This window comes from Suricata suricatta, chromosome 9 (assembly GCF_006229205.1).
Source record: "Suricata suricatta isolate VVHF042 chromosome 9, meerkat_22Aug2017_6uvM2_HiC, whole genome shotgun sequence".
Lineage (NCBI taxonomy): Eukaryota > Metazoa > Chordata > Mammalia > Carnivora > Herpestidae > Suricata > Suricata suricatta.
The window spans coordinates 48,491,267-48,505,387 of NC_043708.1; the positions used below are offsets into that span (position 1 = coordinate 48,491,267).

The 14,121-nt window shown below is 34.2% G+C and overlaps 1 long non-coding RNA gene across 3 annotated transcripts in view; it reads right to left on the reverse strand.

The window, feature by feature from the left end:
• The window catches only part of LOC115302026, a 231,708-nt gene that overhangs the window by 37,755 nt on the left and 179,832 nt on the right, over nucleotides 1-14,121 (reverse strand). Inside the window, exons 3-4 of one of the 3 annotated variants that reach the window (XR_003913395.1) lie at nucleotides 8,450-8,551; nucleotides 6,654-6,831 (exon numbers count right to left, since the gene is read on the reverse strand). The exons of the other annotated variants lie outside the window; for them this stretch is intronic. This is a non-coding gene — a long non-coding RNA (uncharacterized LOC115302026). The remainder of the gene's footprint in view (nucleotides 1-6,653; nucleotides 6,832-8,449; nucleotides 8,552-14,121) is intronic. 3 annotated transcript variants of the gene reach the window in all.

Sequence of the window (14,121 nt, forward strand, 5' to 3'; positions counted from 1 at the left end):
TCCTTTAGAAAATTGTAATATTGGAGGTGAACCCAAGGGAACCAATTCCTCCAAGATTGGAAAAGATTATTGTTACTTCTAACATGCCTTATAGGAAGTAATTGTGCTGTGTTTAGCTGCCATATAAATTAAAAGCATGTGTTTTTAGACTAGAATTGCATTCCATGTGACAGAATGTCATGTTACTAAATGCCATCAGAAACTGAAAAATAAGACAAAACTCTACTCCCTACATGCAAGAGTATATAATTGCTTGAATTATTTAAACATATGCACTCGATTCAACTCTATTTACAAATATGATAAAATTAATTGTTTAATGTGTTCCCCATCATTCCCCAACTAGATGGTAAACTCAGTGAGGCCAGGTGCTATGCCTCCATGTCCAACACTGTATTCACAGTTCCTAGTACAGTGGCTGATAAATACTACTCAGTTATTGTCAGAATAGTGAATGAAAGGGTTTTTTTGTATGAATGGCTTGCCACATGGCTGCCATCTGCTATTATGGTATATATAGGCTATGTAAGAGGTTTTGGTGTACTATTGGGCAGAAAAGACTGTGGAGTCCCAAAGAAGGATTTACTGAGAATGAAATTTTGGACACCGATTTGGATTAAGGAAGTCTCCTTCACTTCTCTCAAAATAGTCCATGTATGGGTTAATATTGTTGAATGCCTATTTTTAGGGTAGATATGTTATAAAGAAGTGGAGGGGAGGAATGATACCTTGTTCATATTTTTTGATTTAGAGCAGTGGTTCTCACCAAGGTTGTTTTTCCCTTTAAGGGGACATTTGGCAGTATCTGGAGACATTCTGATCATTGCAACTAGAGAAATGTTAATAGAATCTGGTGTGTAGAGGTCAGTCTTCACTGTATGGCTACAATAATAATGGGCAAGAAGAAATCAACAATTTTTTAATGAATTGTTAAAGAGCAACTATGGACTACTGGGATGGTATAGAATTTCTGGGAGAGGCAGACACAATGAGGGTTTGCATCCATTCACACATTTGTTTCCTCATACCATCCACTGATTACTCATGAAAAATAATATTTACAGAATATTTGAAGAACCCCCTTTGTCAGAAAAGGCTATTGTTGTAAAAGAGGCATAAAGTTCTCCCCCTCTTCCCACATGGGCTTCACTGTCAAAAGCATGAAGTCTCAATTGGAGAAACCGTAAACATCCTCAATTGCTGTGGTAAGAAGTGAAAATACAAAAAATACTATTTCTATAAGAGGGACTGGAAGCATTCCTGAGCCCAGGTTTCAAAACTAGTACAATAGAGGTCGCTTTCCTCAGCGGGCAGGACAGGAAACTCTTCCACACAATGACTATCACAGATAAAAGGGAGGATTTGGCTACCAAGAAGGACAGGGACATTAAGAAGTCCCCAACATTGAGACCTAGGCACATGTGTCCTGCATAAGACTGAGATTGGATCAGGGCCACAGAGAACTCCCTAGGTCCCCGCACATGATTAGCAACCACTGAAAAATTAGCAACATCACTCTGACTCAAAGAGAGAGATAAGGCTCCTTCTGAAGCACTAACTAGCAGGGATAGCTGAAAACTGAAGATGGGATTTTCACCCTAAACTAAATCTTCTAATTACAACACCTATTCTAACCACAGATATCCTCAGTACTTTAAAGATATTGCTTCATTGTTTCTAACTTGTTGTTTCTGAAGAAAAGTCTGCTTTGACTTGTATCATTGCCTCGCTGTATGAAATGCCTTTTTCTCTGACTGCGTTAACCATTTTCCTTTTATCTTTTTCTTGAACAGTTTGAATATGATGTGTCTAAGTGTGTGTGTGTGTTTCACTTATATCACTTAGGATCTCTGTGTTTTACTGGATTTATAACATTCTATTACTTCATTATTTTAATGAAATTTCCAGCTATTATGTATCAGATATTTCTTATGCTCTGTTCTTTTACTCTTACCCTTCTGGGATTTCAATATATGGACCATGTGATACTGTGCCAACAGTTCTTGGAATCTCCTTTATTTCTTTTCTATCCTTTTTGTTTGTGTTTCACTTTGGGTAATATATACTCATTTATTCTCAAGTTTATTGATTCTTTTATTTTTGTAGCAGGTCTATTGATAAGTATGTCTAAAAAGTTATTCATCTCTCTGATATCATATTTTTAGCATTTCCTTTTGATTCTTATAGATTATATCTCTTTTCTGAAATTTTCTATCTATTCATGCATGTTATTTACCTTTTCCAGTATTTTCATTAACATGTTAATCAGTGACATTATTAAATCCCTATCTGATGGTTCCTACATTTTGAATATCCTCTGATTCTGGTTCTATTTATTATTTTGATTTTGTTGCTTTTTCTGTTTGCCTTATAATTTTCGATTGAATGCTAGGCATCCTATGTAGGACAGGAGAGAGAAAGCTAAATAGAATTTATGCCTAACAGTGGGTATATCTCTCTTCAGGCTGTAAATACAGGAGATTAATTTAAACTAGTTACAGGATAAGTTGGTTTTAGACTTTATTATTGCTATGTTAACTTCAGTGCTTCCCAGAAACTTTAAAAGCTAATATGTAAAATATCCCTATAAGACATGCATTAAACACCAATTATATAGACAAACTCAAGATCTAAAGGATAAGAAAAGTGTTCAAGTTTACACAACCAATGGTAAAGCAGCTTAAACACCAAGTGTACTGCAAAGCCACTGCTGTTAATGGCTTCTTATACAGCCTTCAGAATTTTAGAGCCGATGAGCACCTATGATAAGATAAACGCTCCTGTTATGTAAGAAGATATAGGAAAGCTTCTAACTGATCAGAGTGAAACTCACATGTCTTAAACTCCTTGCATATAAGCACAGTAGGAAAATATGTGGTGGTATTAATGAATAAATTTTGGTCATCTTTAGTTTATCATATAAATAGGAAGGTTTTTCAAGTCTGGAAAATGTAACATTTCAGTTTCTCAAAGATAGATGGATATAACAAAGTATAGACTGGTGAAACTAACTTTAGTAACAATATGAAAGCAATTTTTGAATCAGTTATGTGTTCATCAAGAGAAAAGTTGGGTAGGGCATGTGGGTGGCTCAGTCAGTTAAGCATCCTACTCTTGATTTCAGCTCAGGTCATGATCTTGCAGTCATGAGATTGAGCCCCACATCAGGCTCCGCCCTAAGCATGGAGCATGTTTGGGATTCTCTCTGTCCCTCTTGCTTTGCCCCTCTCCTCGGCTCATGCTCTCTCTCTCAAAATACATTTTTTTTTTAAAGAGAAAGGCTGAGACTGTGAAAAACATGCCCTATTTAATTTGTTTTCTTTCATTTTTTTCATAACCCCAGAATAGACCTCGACCTAAATTTGGTTTTGATACTGAGAATAATGATCACACTCACTCACACACACACACACACACACACACACACACACACATCAAAAGATTATGAAAAGGTGTATTACTAGCATAATGAGGCTTTCTGAGAACAATGGGGCAGCTCCTATTCAAAAATGGTTCAAAAATGACTTGACAAAGAAAGAAATGTTTTTAGCTTGAGATTCTTATGTTGGTTAGGAGCTGGGAAAGAATGATAGATGGCACCTGTCGCTGGAACTTGCCAGTGCAAAAGGGACCACCCAGGCTTTCTTCTATGCTTGTCCAGACGTGGGGCAGAGGGAAGGAAGGAGGAGTAAAGCTTAAAAGCCTTCATCAAACATCAAAAACAGCCATGTCCTTTATTTAAATAAGAAAACTACTAATATTTAGCTTCATTTTACACCTGGTTTTTAAAGAATATTTGCTTTTGCTTTTTCTCTTTTCCCTCTTGTCAGGGGTTTTTTGGTCCTACCAACCCAGGATACATATCAAATTAATTTCCTGACTTTGAATGTTGTGGAACTTGCCGGTAGTAAGGGTTACATAGGTACCAACCTTTGGCTGCAGATTATTAAAGGAGATGCTTTAAGTTTTCCACCCAAATCCTAGGAGATTTTCCTTATCATCTTTTTTCACACCATTTCCTGAATATGCAGTCCTTTCCGGGATCCTGGGTTTAAGTGTTGGTCTCATTTTTTACTCCCATCTTATGTCTGCTTCTCAAGTATCCTGTACAGCTCAAGGCACTAGGTTCTTAAAACTGACAACATCAGGAAATCAGTATTTCAGAATCCACCTGCACTTTTATTTTTCTATATCTTCTTATTTTTGACTCTTGGCCATTTAGAAAAATGTGTGATTATTATTTAGGGAAAAAAAGGCTAGGTTTGAAGTCATTTTCAAGACATCTATTTCATAGTAATATTAGAAATAGACATTAATGTCTTTCCATTACATTTAATTTCCCTATTTAGACAAAGTATAGTTCATTCTGAACAAAGTATTTAATAATATCTATTTTGCATATAATGAGAAATGTCAGAGGCATTATAATGGAAACAACATTTGAATATTCCAACTCAAGGTACTAATAAATTGTGTATATCCATGTGGATATTTAAGAAATATTTACTTTTTTATAGTTGACAAAATATGCAAGATAATCTTTGATTTTCATTTTATTAAAAATGATAAAATGAAATTTATAGAAGGGCCAATGAAAGTATTTTGTGAGTCAATATTTTTTAAATGTTTCCAAATTTAGATTATATGTATGTAGATGAGGAATTGTATTCTTTTTCCTTATTAAATTATTCAAGAAATATTTCAGGAGCACTCACATATTTCTAAGTCCTGGGCTTATAGGGGTGAGGAATAAACTTGTACAATATAGATAGATATTATAGTATAGATCTAAATAGATCTTATAGTATGGCTAAAATGTTTATGTAGAGTTTAAACTTTGTAGAAGTTAATATTTTATATCTTGGATCCATCCTGAGGAAATTTCTCAAATGATACATTTTTTTTCAAAAGACAAATATAACTAAGATAAAAATAAGAGATTAGTTTCTATTTAGATGATAAGAACGATTTTTAAAATAAAATATTAAAATATAAATTTTTATTATCACTTATTTAATAAACAGTTTAATGATTAAAGAAATGTTAATTGTCCAATTATTAAAAATACCTTTTTGGGGGGTACCTGGTGGCTTAGTAGGTTAAGTGTCTGACTTCAGCTCAGGTCATGATCTCTTGCTTCACGAGTTCAAGCATCACGTCAGGCTCTGTGCTGACAGCTCAGAGTCTGGAGCCTCCTTTGGATTCTGGGCTGCCATCCCCCTGCCCCTGTCCTCCTCCACCCACATTCTGTGTCTCTCTCTCTCTCTTTCTCAAAAATAAATAGACATTTAATAAATATCTCTGAAAAATTTTATTAACTGGTAACTCATAGAATATGTCAAAGAATATACCATTTGATTTGTCTCATTTAAGATTTTGCTCTCCTAACTTGTTAATACATCAATTATTTCAATATTGCAAATATAGAGCCAATCTGGAATTCATACAGCAGGAGTCTGAAAATAGTCAACTAAATGAGACCCTACAGATACTAGACAGATTTTCTTGCTTTTCTCCCAGAAAAGCAAAATTTTTACTTATATCTTCAAAAGTGTTTATACAAAAAACCAAAAAGACCCACACAATTATAATGCTGTTAATTTAATTGTTAATTAAACCCTACTACTTTTTTTATTTTTTAATTTATTAATAATTTATTGTCAAATTGGTTTCCAGATAACACCCAGTGCTCTTCCCCACAAGTGCCCTCCTCCATCACCACCACTTCCCTTCCCCCCCTCCCCCTTCAACCCTGGGTTAGTTTTCAGTATTCAATAGTCTCTCAGGTTTTGCGTCCCTCTCTCTCCCCAACTCTCTTTCCCCCTTCCCCTCCCCATGGTTTTTTAACTGTAAGGTCAACTCCAAGAAGTTAAAAAAGATTTAATTAATTAATTGAAGTCCAATGCAGCCATCCCCTAAATAATTTCATAGTTTCTAAAAGCATAAATTAAAAATATGATTATAGGAAATATCTCTTCAGCACTAAGATGCTGTAAATTAAGATGCAATCAATTGCTAGAAAAGTTATAGGAACAGTGTCAGAACAGTCTCACTAGAGCATCCCAACCATACTGAATACTTTCAGAAACACTAACTTTAGATTTTGTTGTGAATGCTAATGTTATACCTACTGACATTCATCCTTTGCTATTTCAGACTAGAACTGGAGTTTTTCTATGCATATCACTACTGAGGTTCAATAAAAGATTATATATAGTTTTATCCCTGCTCTAGACACCTAGCATATTTGTTTTTGTTTAAATAATTATTAAATTAGATTTTGGTTTCTTTTATTTTTTATGCATTCTTTTTTTCTCTTTTGAAATATTACTGTACCCACCCTTTACACTTCTTGAGAGTTATAGCACTGTTATCGTGAATTCTCTTTTAAGAGAATACTATACAATTGTTTAATTCACAATATAAAGCATTAAACCATGTAAGATGAATGGAGTAATAAAAGCTATCTTAAATTTTTTGTGTGTCACACATTTAAATCTAATGGTAGGCATTTTAGTTATCCTCAAGCAGAGTATTTGTGTTGCAAATTATTTAACAATAGAATGTATCTTAGTTCTGTAGCTACTTTATATAAAAAATGTGAAAATTTCAAAAAGTACAGCAAGCAAACATACTAAAAAAATACAATTTACCTTGACACAGCTTTTAGGTGAGGTGACGTGAGGTGTCAGCTGAGCTTTCTAAACTTGAGGGATTGCTTCCAATTGTCTTCAGAGTAATACAGACTACAGTCTATCCCCTCAGCCCACTCTTGAAATTCTATTCACATGTATTTCTCTTCATATCATCTTAGCCATTTGTTCTAGACACCTGTATTTGATAGAATGTTGACTTGAAGGAAATACATTTTCAATATGCAACCCCAAAAAGAGATTGACACCAACTTGTTAAAACTACAAACCCAATTATTTAAATTAGCTTTCTGTGTCTTTTTCTGTCCTAAGATTGCAAAACAATATAATAATCTTTATATGGGAACTTTAGACAATATCAGCTACATAAATCAAGAGGATTTGCAGTTTCAAGGCAGGGCTGATCTTCTCCTCTGTTGGCTCTTAATTTCTGAAATGATTTTCTATTGATTGGTGCAAAGCTCTAGTTCCCAATTCCTGAGGGAACCTTGTACTATCTGCTCACTATGACTCCTTCCTAGAGACTTTGAGGACTGTGCTACTATCCAAGGGGAATTTCTAAGACATCAAAAGTTGTCTAGGACCCCAGTCTAGTATTTGTTCTGATTGCTTGGTGATTTCTCTACATACTCTTAAACATGCTGAGTATTATCCCTGGTTGTAAGAGATTTGGTCCTACTAGAAGACAAATATTACATAACTGTCAGTGATATTACTTATTTAAAGTGTGACAATGAGCATATACCAAAAGTTAGGTAAATAAACCCAGAAATGAATTATTTGCAGATTCAGATGCTCTTTGTATAGTGAAATATTTTGAGGTGAAATAGGAAAAGACACTGAACAAATATTCTGGGTCGGGGCCAGTCGAAGATGCTTTCCCTCTTCCATAATTCCTAATGCAGTATTAGGTAAATAGAGCAATTAAGGTGATGTGAAGTGCCTAGGGAGCCAATTAGCCTAGTTCTTCCCCAAAACCTAAATGGTAGGCTGGAAGGGACGAGGCCCACCACCCTGACACGGGGAATTCTTCTACTTTCATATATAAGCAAGCCAGCCTGTGAGTTGTCATTCCAAACATCTTAAAATGTAGGTCATGAACTAATAATCATTAGATGGGGTTCTTTAGTCATCTGTGCCAGACATGGGAAGGTGGAGCATGCATGTCATGAGACAATTAGTGATTTGAGACAATTAGAGTGAAGGGGAAGGAGCACTTAGCAGGATTACTACTGGTGGGTCTCTAAAAATGACTTCCTTGATAAAATGGGAAGGCTAATACTACTTTCAAGAATTGCTTTAGAAGATTGAATATGACAATATATACAGTACATCCAGCTTAGGGCCTGGCACATCTTAAGAACTCAAAAAGCAATGTGTGTGTGTGTTTCAATTTTATTTTGATCGGTGGGGGGAGAGAGAGAGAGAGAGAGGGAGAATCCCAAGCGAGCTTTACACTTAGCAGGAAGACTAAGGTGAGGCTCAATCTTACGATGTGAGATCATAATCTGAGGCCAAATCACGAGTCAGAAACTTAACTGACTGAGCCATCCAGGCATCTCAAAAAGTGATATTATTGCTATGTATTTTATTAATGATTACAAGCAATAATACTTTCCTTGCCATTGGAGGATTTCCATATTTTCTCCTTCTGTTTATTATAACTTTAAAAATTGCAAGAGAAAAATATCAAGAAAAGATAATATGGAGAGAATGAATGGTTAAAGAGTAAAAGGGCTTATATCTATTTATTTAAGATGAGGACAGTGGTATTCATGATTTACTTGTCAAAATACCTTTCTATCTTTCCTTCCAGGTGTTTCCATAAGTGACAGTTTAGTCAATGATCTGTCCACTTCCTCTGCTTGCCTCTCCCTACTTCATTTTGGTGCTTCTTCCTATATCACCACCAAGAAATTTTCAAAATATTACTTTGTCTTTTGTTATTCTTGACAATGTGGGGTAGAAAAAAATACATAAGCAATAGAAATACATGCCTGTTGTATACCAAACATCAGGCCAGCTACCTATTTTTCATCTTTACCAATATTTCAGTTTGTCTCTCAAAATGTTAGGTGCAGTGGATAAAATGAAATGATCTTATTCTTTCAATTGTCAGAATTTCCTTTAGTCTTATATTACACCCTGTTCTCACCAGGCAAAAACTGCCTATTAATGCAATTAAAACTACTCATTCTGATCTGAAGTATCTCACAGATGAGCACAATTATTTTATGTATAATTTAAGTTTACTTATAGAAATTATTTTGTAATTTTATTTTTATACTGTGTAAACTTCCCAAATGATACATTTTTTTATAATTTCATCTCTATTGGTGAGTATTCCATATGCACTTGAGAATAATATATATTCTACTTTTGATAAGTGCCTTTTAAAATATAATTTGAAATATTTATTTTCTCTCATAGGTCTTACTTTTTCTAAGAATATATAATAGTAATGTTTGCTCAATTTTATTGATCACTTTTAGTATATTATAAAATATACCTTTTTATGGGACCTAGTGAGGTATCAGATGTATTAGATTTAATTAACTATCCTATATTATAGAGATAAAACCTACCTAATTGAAATTCCTTGTTAGATGGCTTGTTTGGGAGTTCCTATTTATATTTTCTCCATCTCCTTAACTGTGATATGTCATTTGTTATTTACTTTCTATGCTCTAATGTTTAAGCATAAAAGATTTGCTACCTTCACCAAATGATATTAGTTGGTTGCATCTTCTATTCTTCAGAATAGTTTAAATGAAATGAGGATTAGTTATTTCATAAAATCTTCAAATAACTCTTCTAAAATGATTTGGTTCCAGAAACTTCATAGATGTAATTCTATGCTAATTTTAAAATATTACCAAAGTTGTCACTATATTTAGGATTTTATTACATAATCATATATTTTATGATAATTTTCTACTTTCAAATGGGTTATCAAATTTGTTGCATGATTTATTGTAGCTATAGTCCTTATATTTTAATCTACACAACACTTTTTTCTTCCAATATTTTATTTAAATTCGTTAGTTAACATATAATATAGTATTGGTTTTAGTAGAATTTAGTGATTCATCGCTTAAATACAATACCTAGTACTCATTACAAGTGCCCTTCTTAATGCACATCACCCACTTAGCCCATCCCCTTACTCAGTTTGTTCTCTATAGTTAATGTGTCCTATGACTTGCCTCCCTCTCTGTTTTTATCTAATTTTATTTTTCCTTCCTTTCCCCTATGTTCATCTGTTTGTTTCTTAAATTCTACATGAGTGAAGTCATATGGCATTTTTCTTTCCCTGACTGTCTTATTTCACTTAGCATACTACACTTTAGTTCTCTCCATGACACTGTAAATGGCAAGATTTTGTTCTTTTCTATGGCCAAGTAATATTGCATTATATATAATAAATATATACAATACCTCTTCTTTCTAATATTGCATTATATATATATATATATATATATATATATATATATATATATATACATAAAACCTCTTCTTTCTAAGTAATATTGGACTATTGTTGATAGTGCTGCTATAAACATTGGGGTGCATGTGCTCCTTCATATCAGTATTTTTGTATCCTTTGGATAAATATCTAGTAGTACAATTGCTTGGTCATAAGGCAGTTCTATCATTAACTTTCTGAGGAATATCCACACTGTTTTTCAGAGTGGTTGCACAAGTTTGCATTCCCACCAACTGTACAAAAGGGTTGCCCTTTCTCTAAATCCTCATCAACATCTGTTGTTTCCAGAGTTGTTAATTTTAGTTTTGACAGTTGTGAGGTGGTATGTCAGTGTGCTTTTGATTTGTATTTCCTTGATGAAGAGTGATGTTGAGCATCATTTCATGTGTCTTTTGGCCATCTGGATATCCTCTTTGGAGAAGTGTCTATGCCTGTCTTCTTCCCATTTCTTCACACAATTATTTGTTTTTCAGGTGTAGAGTTTAGTGAGTTCTTATAGACTTTGGATATTAGCCCTTTATCTGATATGTCATTTGCAACTATCTTTTCCCATTCTGTCAGTGGCCTATTAGTTTTCTTAACTGTTTGCAGTACAGAAGCTTTTCATCACGATGAGGTCCCAATAGTTCATTTTTGCCCTTGATTCCCTAGCCTTTGGGGATGTGTCGAATAAGAAATCACTGCTGCTGACATCAAGGAGATTGCTTCCTGCTATTTCCTCTAGGGTTTTGATGGTTTTCTGTCTCACATTTTGGTCTTTCATCCATTTTGAATATATTTTTGTGTATGGTGTAAGAAAGTGGTCCAGTTTCCTTCTTCTGCATATCACTGTCCAATTTCCCCAACTCCATTCGGTGAAGAGACTGTCTTTTTTTCTATTGGATATTCTTTCCTGCTTTGTCAAAGATCGTATTTTTGTGGATCCACTTCTGGGTTCTCTATTCTGTTCTACTGATCAATGAGTCTGTTTGTGCCACCACCATACTGTTTTGATGATGACAGTTTTGATGATAACACAGCTTAAAGTCCAAAATTATAATGTCTCTCACTTTTTTTTTTCTTTTTCAACCTTACTTTGGCTATTTGGGGTCTTTTCTGGGACCATACAAATTTTAGAATTTCTTCTTCTGGATCTCTGGAAAATCCTGGTGTTGTTTTGATAGAGATTGCATTGATTGCTTTGGGTGGTAAAGACATTTTGAGAATGTTTGTTTTGACAGTCTATTAGCATGAAATGTTTTTACCATTTCTTTGTGTCTTCAATTTCTTTCATAAGTATTCTATAGTTTTCAAAGTACAGATCTTTTACCCATTTGATTAGGTTTATTCCTAAGTATCCTATGGTTTTGGTACAATTGTAAATGGATTGGTTCCTTAATTTCTCTTCCTGCTGTTTCATTATTGGTGTATAGAAATGCAACAGATTTCTGTATATTGATTTTATATCATGTGACTTTACTGACTTAACTTATCGGTTCTAGCAATTTTTGGTGGAGTCTTTCATATTTTCCACATAGGTTATCATGTCATCTGAGAAGAGTGAAAGTCTCATTCTATGAGGCCAGCATTACCTTGATTCCAAAACCAGACAAAGACCCCACTAAAATAAATTACAGAACAATATTTCACATGAACATCAATGCAAAACTTCTCAACAAGATAGTAGCAAGTTTAATCCAAAAGTACATTAATAGAATTATTCACCATCATCAAGTGGGTTTATTCCTGGGCTGCGTGGTTCAATATCCACATATCAATCAACATGATATGCCACATTATTAAAAGAAAGCATAGAATCCTATGATCCTCTCAATAAATGCAGAAAAAGCATTTGACAAGATACATCATCTTTTCCTGATAAAAAGTCTCATGGAAGTAGGGATAGAAGGAACATACGTCCACATCATAAAGGCCATATATGAAAGACTCACAGCTAATATCATCCTCAATGGGGAAAAAATAAGAGCTTTTCCCCTAAGGTCAGGAACATGAGAAGGATGCCCACTCTCACCATCGTTCAACATGGTACTGGAAGTCCAAGCCTCAGCAACCAGACAACAAAAGAAATAAAAGGCATCGAAGTCAGCAAAGAAAAAGACTAGTTACACAGGACTTTAAAAAAAATCTAGTTAGGTTCATTCCCTATTTTGTTTTTTTTTTAATTAAAATTTTCAGGCTAGTTGATATTTACTTATTATTATTCTCAAAAAGCAACCTTTATGCTTCTTATCAATTCTGAGGCATCTCTGGTTTTAGTTCACTGATACTTGCTTTTATCCTTTCTTTATATTGGCTTTGTTTATTTTTCAAACATTATAAATTGAATGCTTTCAATGTATTTATTTTTTCCAACTAATAATAATATATTCAGTGCTAGGATTTTTACTTATAGATATTTCAGGATTATATCCAATAATTTTTAACATGTAGGATTTAAATATAGATATTTATTATATTTGCCTGCTATCTTCAAAAGGGAGTTGGCCCACCTTCAAAGTAACCATATTCTCTGCTATTCACAGCTACCACTCCAAGGAAGGATTTGACTCAAGTGAGATAATCCCTAAACTGGACTAAATAAGCTGGACCAATTAATATCTATATCTATCTCATCTATGTCTATATAAACAATTACATATACACACGCAATACATATACACATTCACAAATGGGTGTCTATTAGTCTGTGTGTCCATGTATATATACATGTTTAGCCATGTAGGTTACATATTTATCATATATATTTCATATATGCCCACATACATGCTCGCATATATTCAATTTTACATGTACTTTTTATATTAATAATTTTCATCCAAATAAGAAAATAAATCAGATTCCATATATTGTTATTTTAAAATTATGTATAATTGGACGTGTCGGGAGCCACGGAGCTTTTGGCTGCCTCAGGCAAGGATATATCACTCTCCAGGGAGCAACCAAAAAACAAGATTTACATCTGGAGGCTGGAGAGTGCCATTTCCTGGTCCAAGATTTCGGTGTCCGTCATGCTGGGCCAGAGGTAGATTGGCCAAGGTGCACAAAAGATCAAACCACAATTCGAGTATGCAGCGCTAAGCTTCCCCTCCCCAGCATTTGCAGACGCTAGTCTGCGCCCTTCCCTTTGATGCTGTGTCCGGAGTTTGGAGTTTCGTTTTTGGTTTTTTCCCCTTTCTCTAATATTCATTTAACTCTGTTACCTGGCAACCTACCCGGGTCAGTTCCCCGCCCCAAAATCCTATATAAGAGGAATTATTTTTCTTAATAAAGGAGAGAGGCTTGATCGGAAACCGTGTGTTGTGTCTTAACTCTCTGCGTCTCCCTGTCTCCCTCCTGCCCTGTTTTCTCTCCCTCCCTCAGGAAAAGAACCCGCGAGGTTTCTCCGCCTGCTGGTCGGGGCGGATGAGACAGGTGCTGCAGAGCGCCAGGGACGAGCGCGCCAGGACCTGGCTTCAGCTAAGACAGAACTTAGTATTTCTTGTTTAAAACATTACTATTTTATAGGTAATAAGGGGATGAGGTTTAAATATTGACACTTGATTACTAATTTCTAGTGTCTTAGGATTATGTTGAGAGACTGTGGTCTATATGATGCTACATTTCAGAATTCATTTCTTCAAATTTATTTTTTAGATTATTTTGATTTTCCAGGACTCTAAAAGTGAGTTTATTTTTGGCAAAGTATTAATTTTATATCCTAAATAAGCTTGCTAATTATATCAGTGTTTTTCTCTTTGTTATAGAGTAAGACTGCTTTAGACTCTTCCACTAATATTCCATTTTTGTCATTTCCTTCTGACATTTTCTGTTGTTTTAGTTTTATGTATTCTAATGCTATGTCAATAACAGATATTAACAATAATCTTCACTATATGCTTATGGTTTATTAACAGAGAATGATATTTTTTCCTGTTTTTATAATTTTTGCATTATTTTGTCAGCATTAAATTAATTCTGTTACTCCTACTAGTTTATATATTT